This window comes from Nematostella vectensis, chromosome 12 (genome assembly GCF_932526225.1).
Source record: "Nematostella vectensis chromosome 12, jaNemVect1.1, whole genome shotgun sequence".
Lineage (NCBI taxonomy): Eukaryota > Metazoa > Cnidaria > Anthozoa > Actiniaria > Edwardsiidae > Nematostella > Nematostella vectensis.
Window position 1 is genome coordinate 5,397,562 of NC_064045.1, and position 8,693 is coordinate 5,406,254.

The 8,693-nt window shown below is 41.0% G+C and overlaps 24 non-coding genes across 24 annotated transcripts; all 24 read left to right on the forward strand.

Annotated features, from left to right (window-relative positions):
• Positions 1-182: 182 nt before the first annotated feature.
• Positions 183-255, forward strand: Trnak-uuu. Its single transcript has one exon. It is a non-coding gene; the product is annotated as a tRNA-Lys (tRNA).
• A 368-nt stretch (positions 256-623) lies between these two features.
• Trnak-uuu lies at positions 624-696 on the forward strand. Its single transcript has one exon. It is a non-coding gene; the product is annotated as a tRNA-Lys (tRNA).
• Positions 697-770: 74 nt separating this feature from the next.
• Trnak-uuu lies at positions 771-843 on the forward strand. The gene has a single exon. It is a non-coding gene; the product is annotated as a tRNA-Lys (tRNA).
• A 369-nt stretch (positions 844-1,212) lies between these two features.
• On the forward strand, positions 1,213-1,285 carry Trnak-uuu. The gene has a single exon. It is a non-coding gene; the product is annotated as a tRNA-Lys (tRNA).
• Positions 1,286-1,654: 369 nt separating this feature from the next.
• On the forward strand, positions 1,655-1,727 carry Trnak-uuu. Its single transcript has one exon. It is a non-coding gene; the product is annotated as a tRNA-Lys (tRNA).
• A 74-nt stretch (positions 1,728-1,801) lies between these two features.
• On the forward strand, positions 1,802-1,874 carry Trnak-uuu. The gene has a single exon. It is a non-coding gene; the product is annotated as a tRNA-Lys (tRNA).
• A 368-nt stretch (positions 1,875-2,242) lies between these two features.
• Positions 2,243-2,315, forward strand: Trnak-uuu. Its single transcript has one exon. It is a non-coding gene; the product is annotated as a tRNA-Lys (tRNA).
• Positions 2,316-2,389: 74 nt separating this feature from the next.
• Trnak-uuu lies at positions 2,390-2,462 on the forward strand. Its single transcript has one exon. It is a non-coding gene; the product is annotated as a tRNA-Lys (tRNA).
• Positions 2,463-2,831: 369 nt separating this feature from the next.
• Positions 2,832-2,904, forward strand: Trnak-uuu. Its single transcript has one exon. It is a non-coding gene; the product is annotated as a tRNA-Lys (tRNA).
• Positions 2,905-3,273: 369 nt separating this feature from the next.
• On the forward strand, positions 3,274-3,346 carry Trnak-uuu. The gene has a single exon. It is a non-coding gene; the product is annotated as a tRNA-Lys (tRNA).
• A 73-nt stretch (positions 3,347-3,419) lies between these two features.
• On the forward strand, positions 3,420-3,492 carry Trnak-uuu. The gene has a single exon. It is a non-coding gene; the product is annotated as a tRNA-Lys (tRNA).
• A 369-nt stretch (positions 3,493-3,861) lies between these two features.
• Positions 3,862-3,934, forward strand: Trnak-uuu. Its single transcript has one exon. It is a non-coding gene; the product is annotated as a tRNA-Lys (tRNA).
• Positions 3,935-4,303: 369 nt separating this feature from the next.
• Trnak-uuu lies at positions 4,304-4,376 on the forward strand. The gene has a single exon. It is a non-coding gene; the product is annotated as a tRNA-Lys (tRNA).
• A 74-nt stretch (positions 4,377-4,450) lies between these two features.
• On the forward strand, positions 4,451-4,523 carry Trnak-uuu. Its single transcript has one exon. It is a non-coding gene; the product is annotated as a tRNA-Lys (tRNA).
• A 369-nt stretch (positions 4,524-4,892) lies between these two features.
• Positions 4,893-4,965, forward strand: Trnak-uuu. Its single transcript has one exon. It is a non-coding gene; the product is annotated as a tRNA-Lys (tRNA).
• A 369-nt stretch (positions 4,966-5,334) lies between these two features.
• Trnak-uuu lies at positions 5,335-5,407 on the forward strand. The gene has a single exon. It is a non-coding gene; the product is annotated as a tRNA-Lys (tRNA).
• Positions 5,408-5,481: 74 nt separating this feature from the next.
• Positions 5,482-5,554, forward strand: Trnak-uuu. The gene has a single exon. It is a non-coding gene; the product is annotated as a tRNA-Lys (tRNA).
• A 369-nt stretch (positions 5,555-5,923) lies between these two features.
• Trnak-uuu lies at positions 5,924-5,996 on the forward strand. Its single transcript has one exon. It is a non-coding gene; the product is annotated as a tRNA-Lys (tRNA).
• A 369-nt stretch (positions 5,997-6,365) lies between these two features.
• Positions 6,366-6,438, forward strand: Trnak-uuu. The gene has a single exon. It is a non-coding gene; the product is annotated as a tRNA-Lys (tRNA).
• Positions 6,439-6,805: 367 nt separating this feature from the next.
• Trnak-uuu lies at positions 6,806-6,880 on the forward strand. The gene has a single exon. It is a non-coding gene; the product is annotated as a tRNA-Lys (tRNA).
• Positions 6,881-7,250: 370 nt separating this feature from the next.
• Trnak-uuu lies at positions 7,251-7,323 on the forward strand. Its single transcript has one exon. It is a non-coding gene; the product is annotated as a tRNA-Lys (tRNA).
• A 74-nt stretch (positions 7,324-7,397) lies between these two features.
• Positions 7,398-7,470, forward strand: Trnak-uuu. The gene has a single exon. It is a non-coding gene; the product is annotated as a tRNA-Lys (tRNA).
• Positions 7,471-8,282: 812 nt separating this feature from the next.
• On the forward strand, positions 8,283-8,355 carry Trnak-uuu. Its single transcript has one exon. It is a non-coding gene; the product is annotated as a tRNA-Lys (tRNA).
• Positions 8,356-8,428: 73 nt separating this feature from the next.
• Trnak-uuu lies at positions 8,429-8,501 on the forward strand. The gene has a single exon. It is a non-coding gene; the product is annotated as a tRNA-Lys (tRNA).
• Positions 8,502-8,693: the final 192 nt, after the last annotated feature.

Sequence of the window (8,693 nt, forward strand, 5' to 3'; positions counted from 1 at the left end):
AAATTTGAATTAATAGCTAAGGGGAATTGTCCTGACATGTTAACGCATTGACGACTGATTGATAACTGATTGTTCGTGAGCCCGTGGGTGGGAGGAGCTTTCGCTTTTATAGCGGAACCTCGTGTTCAACAGAAAACAGTTTGCTCATCTTTTGACCTTATATGTAAGATATTACAAGAAGCACCCGGTTACCTCAGACGGTAGAGCATCAGACTTTTAATCTGAAGGTCATGGGTTCGAGCCCCATATCGGGCGACTTATTTTTCTCTTTTTAACAGAAAAGTTTGCCCATCTCTCGACCTCTCTAACACATTAGCATCAATTATTCTCGCGCTGTATTGAAAATGCTCGTCTTTTAGAGCACGCAAAGCTTGGTATAGCATTATTTAACTATAAATCAGAACATTTTAGCTTGAAATGTCTAGGAATGATATATGAAATAAAATTTGAATTAATCGCTAAGGGGAATTGTCCTGACATGTTGACGCATTGACGACTGATTGATAACTGAATGTTCGTGAGCCCGTGGGTGGGAGGAGCTTTCGCTTTCTAGCGGAACCTCGTGTTCAACAGAAAACAGTTTGCTGATCTCTCGACCTTAGTTGTAAGATATTACAACAAGCGCCCGGTTAGCTCAGATGGTAGAGCATCAGACTTTTAATCTGAGGGTCATGGGTTCGAGCCCCATATCGGGCGACTTACTTTGCTCTTTTTAACAGAAAATAGTTTGCACATTTCTCAACCGTTTTTGGTAAGACATGTCTACTAGCGCCTGGTTAGCTCAGATGGTAGAGCATCAGACTTTTAATCTGAGTGTCATGGGTTCGAGCCCCATATCGGGCGACTTATTTTTCTCTTTTTAAGAGAAACGTTTGCCCATCTCTCGACCTCTCTAACACATTAGCATCAATTATTCTCGCGCTGTATTGAAACTGCTCGTCTTTTAGAGCACGCAAAGCTTGTTATAGCATTATTTAACTATAAATCAGAACATTTCAGCTGGAAAAGTCTAGGAATGATATATGAAATGAAATTTGAATTAATCGCTAAGGGGAATTGTCCTGACATGTTGACGCATTGACGACTGATTGATAACTGATTGTTCGTGAGCCCGTGGGTGGGAGAAGCTTTCGCTTTTATAGCGGAACCTCGTGTTCAACAGAAAACAGTTTGCTCATCTCTCGACCTTATTTGTAAGATATTACAACGAGCGCCCGGTTAGCTCAGATGGTAGAGCATCAGACTTTTAATCTGAGGGTCATGGGTTCGAGCCCCATATCGGGCGACTTATTTTTCTCTTTTTAACAGAAACGTTTGCCCATCTCTCGACCTCTCTAACACATTAGCATCAATTATTCTCGCGCTGTATTGAAAATGCTCGCCTTTTAGAGCACGCAAAGCTTGGTATAGCATTATTTAACTATAAATCAGAACATTTCAGCTGGAAAAGTCTAGAAATGATATATGAAATGAAATTTGAATTAATCGCTAAGGGGAATTGTCCTGACATGTTGACGCATTGACGACTGATTTATAACTGATTGTTCGTGAGCCCGTGGGTGGGAGGAGCTTTCGCTTTTATAGCGGAACCTCGTGTTCAACAGAAAACAGTTTGCTCATCTCTCGACCTTATTTGTAAGATATTACAACAAGCGCCCGGTTAGCTCAGATGGTAGAGCATCAGACTTTTAATCTGAGGGTCATGGGTTCGAGCCCCATATCGGGCGACTTACTTTGCTCATTTTAACAGAAAATAGTTTGCACATTTCTCGACCTTTTTTGGTAAGACATGTCTACGAGCGCCCGGTTAGCTCAGATGGTAGAGCATCAGACTTTTAATCTGAGGGTCATGGGTTCGAGCCCCATATCGGGCGAATTATTTTTCTCTTTTTAACAGAAAAGTTTGCGCATCTCTCGACCTCTCTAACACATTAGCATCAATTATTCTCGCGCAGTATTGAAAATGCTCGTCTTTAAGAGCACGCACAGCTGGGTATAGCATTATTTAACTATAAATCAGGACATTTTAGCTGGAAAAGTCTAGGAATGATATATGAAATGAAATTTGAATTAATCGCTAAGGGGAATTGTCCTGACATGTTGACGCATTGACGACTGATTGATAACTGATTGTTCGTGAGCCCGTGGGTGGGAGGAGCTTTCGCTTTCTAGCGGAACCTCGTGTTCAACAGAAAACAGTTTGCTGATCTCTCGACCTTATTTGTAAGATATTACAACAAGCGCCCGGTTAGCTCAGATGGTAGAGCATCAGACTTTTAATCTGAGGGTCATGGGTTCGAGCCCCATATCGGGCGACCTACTTTGCTCTTTTTAACAGAAAATAGTTTGCACATTTCTCGACCTTTTTTGGTAAGACATGTCTACGAGCGCCCGGTTAGCTCAGATGGTAGAGCATCAGACTTTTAATCTGAGGGTCATGGGTTCGAGCCCCATATCGGGCGACTTATTTTTCTCTTTTTAACAGAAACGTTTGCCCATCTCTCGACCTCTCTAACACATTAGCATCAATTATTCTCGCGCAGTATTGAAAATGCTCGTCTTTAAGAGCACGCACAGCTGGGTATAGCATTATTTAAATATAAATCAGAACATTTTAGCTGGAAAAGTCTAGGAATGATATATGAAATGAAATTTGAATTAATCGCTAAGGGGAATTGTCCTGACATGTTGACGCATTGACGACTGATTGATAACTGATTGTTCGTGAGCCCGTGGGTGGGAGGAGCTTTTGCTTTTATAGCGGAACCTCGTGTTCAACAGAAAACAGTTTGCTCATCTTTCGACCTTATTTGTAAGATATTACAAGAAGCGCCCGGTTAGCTCAGATGGTAGAGCATCAGACTTTTAATCTGAGGGTCATGGGTTCGAGCCCCATATCGGGCGACTTATTTTTCTCTTTTTAACAGAAAAGTTTGCCCATCTCTCGACCTCTCTAACACATTAGCATCAATTATTCTCGCGCTGTATTGAAAATGCTCGTCTTTTAGAACACGCAAAGCTAGGTATAGCATTATTTAACTATAAATCAGAACATTTCAGCTGGAAAAGTCTAGGAATGATATATGAAATGAAATTTGAATTAATCGCTAAGGGGAATTGTCCTGACATGTTGACGCATTGACGACTGATTGATAACTGATTGTTCGTGAGCCTGTGGGTGGGAGGAGCTTTCGCTTTTATAGCGGAACCTCGTGTTCAACAGAAAACAGTTTGCTCATCTCTCGACCTTATTTGTAAGATATTACAACAAGCGCCCGGTTAGCTCAGATGGTAGAGCATCAGACTTTTAATCTGAGGGTCATGGGTTCGAGCCCCATATCGGGCGACTTACTTTGCTCTTTTTAACAGAAAATAGTTTGCACATTTCTCGACCTTTTTGGTAAGACATGTCTACGAGCGCCCGGTTAGCTCAGATGGTAGAGCATCAGACTTTTAATCTGAGGGTCATGGGCTCGAGCCCCATATCGGGCGACTTATTTTGCTCTTTTTAACAGAAAAGTTTGCCCATCTCTCGACCTCTCTAACACATTAGCATCAATTATTCTCGCGCAGTATTGAAAATGCTCGTCTTTAAGAGCACGCACAGCTGGGTATAGCATTATTTAAATATAAATCAGAACATTTTAGCTGGAAAAGTCTAGGAATGATATATGAAATGAAATTTGAATTAATCGCTAAGGGGAATTGTCCTGACATGTTGACGCATTGACGACTGATTGATAACTGATTGTTCGTGAGCCCGTGGGTGGGAGGAGCTTTCGCTTTTATAGCGGAACCTCGTGTTCAACAGAAAACAGTTTGCTCATCTCTCGACCTTATTTGTAAGATATTACAACAAGCGCCCGGTTAGCTCAGATGGTAGAGCATCAGACTTTTAATCTGAGGGTCATGGGTTCGAGCCCCATATCGAGCGACTTATTTTTCTCTTTTTAACAGAAAAGTTTGCCCATCTCTCGACTTCTCTAACACATTAGCATCAATTATTCTCGCGCTGTATTGAAAATGCTCGCCTTTTAGAGCACGCAAAGCTTGGTATAGCGTTATTTAACTATAAATCAGAACATTTCAGCTGGAAAAGTCTCGGAATGATATATGAAATGAAATTTGAATTAATCGCTAAGGGGAATTGTCCTGACATGTTGACGCATTGACGACTGATTGATAACTGATTGTTCGTGAGCCCGTGGGTGGGAGGAGCTTTCGCTTTTATAGCGGAACCTCGTGTTCAACAGAAAACAGTTTGCTCATCTCTCGACCTTATTTGTAAGATAATACAACAAGCGCCCGGTTAGCTCAGATGGTAGAGCATCAGACTTTTAATCTGAGGGTCATGGGTTCGAGCCCCATATCGGGCGACTTACTTTGCTCTTTTTAACAGAAAATAGTTTGCACATTTCTCAACCTTTTTTGGTAAAACATGTCTACGAGCGCCCGGTTAGCTCAGATGGTAGAGCATCGGACTTTTAATCTGAGGGTCATGGGTTCGAGTCATATATCGGGCGAATTATTTTTCTCTTTTTAACAGAAAAGTTTGCCCATCTCTCGACCTCTCTAACACATTAGCATCAATTATTCTCGCGCAGTATTGGAAATGCTCGTCTTTAAGAGCACGTACAGCTGGGTATAGCATTATTTAAATATAAATCAGAACATTTTAGCTGGAAAAGTCTAGGAATGATATATGAAATAAAATTTGAATTAATCGCTAAGGGGAATTGTCCTGACATGTTGACGCATTGACGACTGATTGATAACTGATTGTTCGTGAGCCCGTGGGTGGGAGGAGCTTTCGCTTTTATAGCGGAACCTCGTGTTCAACAGAAAACAGTTTGCTCATCTTTCGACCTTATTTGTAAGATATTACAAGAAGCGCCCGGTTAGCTCAGATGGTAGAGCATCAGACTTTTAATCTGAAGGTCATGGGTTCGAGCCCCATATCGGGCGACTTATTTTTCTCTTTTTAACAGAAAAGTTTGCCCATCTCTTGACCTCTCTGACACATTAGCATTAATTATTCTCGCGCTGTATTGAAAATGCTCGTCTTTTAGAACACGCAAAGCTTGGTATAGCATTATTTAACTATAAATCAGAACATTTCAGCTAGAAAAGTCTAGGAATGATATATGAAATGAAATTTGAATTAGTCGCTAAGGGGAATTGTCCTGACATGTTGACGCATTGACGACTGATTGATAACTGATTGTTCGTGAGCCCGTGGGTGGGAGGAGCTTTCGATTTTATAGCGGAACCTCGTGTTCAACAGAATACAGTTTGCTCATTTCTCGACCTTGTTTGTAAGATATTACAACAAGCGCCCGGTTAGCTCAGATGGTAGAGCATCAGACTTTTAATCTGAGGGTCATGGGTTCGAGCCCCATATCGGGCGACTTACTTTGCTCTTTTTAACAGAAAATAGTTTGCACATTCCTCGACCTTTTTTGGTAAGACATGTCTACGAGCGCCCGGTTAGCTCAGATGGTAGAGCATCAGACTTTTAATCTTAGGGTCATGGATTCGAGCCCCATATCGGGCGAATTATTTTTCTCTTTTTAACAGAAAAGTTTGCCCATCTCTCGACCTCTCTAACACATAAGAATCAATTATTCTCGCGCCGTATTGAAAATGCTCGTCTTTAAGAGCACGCACAGCTGGGTATAGCATTATTTAAATATAAATCAAAACATTTTAGCTGGAAAAGTCTAGGAATGATATATGAAATAAAATTTGAATTAATCGCTAAGGGGAATTGTCCTGACATGTTGACGCATTGACGACTGATTGATAACTGATTGTTCGTGAGCCCGTGGATGGGAGGAGCTTTCGCTTTTATAGCGGAACCTCGTGTTCAACAGAAAACAGTTTGCTCATCTTTCGACCTTATTTGTAAGATATTACAAAAAGCGCCCGGTTAGCTCAGATGGTAGAGCATCAGACTTTTAATCTGAGGGTCATGGGTTCGAGCCCCATATCGTGCGACTTATTTTTCTCTTTTTAACAGAAAAGTTTGCCCATCTCTCGACCTCTCTAACACATTAGCATCAATTATTCTCGCGCTGTATTGAAAATGCTCGTCTTTTAGAACACGCAAAGCTTGGTATAGCATTATTTAACTATAAATCAGAACATTTCAGCTGGAAAAGTCTAGGAATGATATATGAAATAAAATTTGAATTAATCGCTAAGGGGAATTGTCCTGACATGTTGACGCATTGACGACTGATTGATAACTGATTGTTCGTGAGCCCGTGGGTGGGAGGAGCTTTCGCTTTTATAGCGGAACCTCGTGTTCAACAGAAAACAGTTTGCTCATCTTTCGACCTTATTTGTAAGATATTACAAGAAACGCCCGGTTAGCTCAGATGGTAGAGCATCAGACTTTTAATCTTAGGGTCATGGATTCGAGCCCCATATCGGGCGAATTATTTTTCTCTTTTTAACAGAAAAGTTTGCCCATTTCTCGACCTCTCTAACACATTAGAATCAATTATTCTCGCGCCGTATTGAAAATGCTCGTCTTTAAGAGCACGCACAGCTGGGTATAGCGTTATTTAAATATAAATCAAAACATTTTAGCTGGAAAAGTCTAGGAATGATATATGAAATGAAATTTGAATTAATCGCTAAGGGGAATTGTCCTGACATGTTGACGCATTGACGACTGATTGATAACTGATTGTTCGTGAGCCCGTGGGTGGGAGGAGCTTTCGCTTTTATAGCGGAACCTCGTATTCAACAGAAAACAGTTTGCTCATCTTTCGACCTTATTTGTAAGATATTACAAAAAGCGTCTGGTTAGCTCAGATGGTAGAGCATCAGACTTTTAATCTGAGGGTCATGGGTTCGAGCCCCATATCGTGCGACTTTATTTTTCTCTTTTTAACAGAAAAGTTTGCCCATCTCTCGACCTCTCTAACACATTAGCATCAATTATTCTCGCGCTGTATTGAAAATGCTCGTCTTTTAGAACACGCAAAGCTTGGTATAGCATTATTTAACTATAAATCAGAACATTTCAGCTGGAAAAGTCTAGGAATGATATATGAAATAAAATTTGAATTAATCGCTAAGGGGAATTGTCCTGACATGTTGACGCATTGACGACTGATTGATAACTGATTGTTCGTGAGCCCGTGGGTGGGAGGAGCTTTCGCTTTTATAGCGGAACCTCGTGTTCAACAGAAAACTGTTTGCTCATCTTTCGACCCTTTTTGTAAGATATTACAAGCAGCGCCCGGTTAGCTCAGATGGTAGAGCATCAGACTTTTAATCTGAGGGTCATGGGTTCGAGCCCCATATCGGGCGACTTACTTTGCTCTTTTTAACAGAAAATAGTTTGCACATTTCTCGACCTTTTTTGGTAAGACATGTCTACGAGCGCCCGGTTAGCTCAGATGGTAGAGCATCAGACTTTTAATCTGAGGGTCATGGATTCGAGCCCCATATCGGGCGAATTATTTTTTCTCTTTTTAACAGAAAAGTTTGCCCATCTCTCGACCTCTCTAACACATTAGCATCAATTATTCTCGCGCCGTATTGAAAATGCTCGTCTTTAAGAGCACGCACAGCTGGGTATAGCATTATTTAAATATAAATCAGAACATTTTAGCTGGAAAAGTCTAGGAATGATATATGAAATGAAATTTGAATTAATCGCTAAGGGGAATTGTCCTGACATGTTGACGCATTGACGACTGATTGATAACTGATTGTTCGTGAGCCCGTGGGTGTTAGGAGCTTTCGCTTTTATAGCGGAACCTCGTGTTCAACAGAAAACAGTTTGCTCATCTTTCGACCTTATTTGTAAGATATTACAAGAACCGCCCAGTTAGCTCAGATGTTAGAGCATCAGATTTTTAATCTGAGGGTCATGGGTTCGAGCCCCATATCGTGCGACTTATTTTTCTCTTTTTAACAGAAAAGTTTGCCCATCTCTCGACCTCTCTAACACATTAGCATCCATTATTCTCGCGCTGTATTGAAAATGCTCGTATTTTAGAACACGCAAAGCTTGGTATAGCATTATTTAACTATAAATCAGAACATTTCAGCTGGAAAAGTCTAGGAATGATATATGAAATGAAATTTGAATTAATCGCTAAGGGGAATTGTCCTGACATGTTGACGCATTGACGACTGATTGATAACTGATTGTTCGTGAGCCCGTGGGTGGGAGGAGCTTTCGCTTTTATAGCGAAACCTCGTGTTCAACAGAAAACAGTTTGCTCATCTCTCGACCTTATTTGTAAGATATTACAACAAGCGCCCTGTTAGCTCAGATGGTAGAGCATCAGACTTTTAATCTGAGGGTCATGGGTCCGAGCCCCATATCGGGCGACTTACTTTGCTCTTTTTAACAGAAAACAGTTTGCTCATCTCCCGACCTTATTTGTAATATATTACAACAAGCGCCCGGTTAGCTCAGATGGTAGAGCATCAGACTTTTAATCTGAGGGTCATGGGTTCGAGCCCCATATCGGGCGACTTGTTTTGCTCTCTTTAACAAAAAATAGTTTGCGAATTTCTCGACCTTACTGGTAAGATATTACAACAAGCGCCCGGTTAGCTCAGATGATAGAGCATCAGACTTTTAATCTGAGAATCATGGATTCGAGCCCCATATCCGGGGACTTATTTTTGTCTTTTAAATAGAAAATAGTTTGCTCATCTCTCGA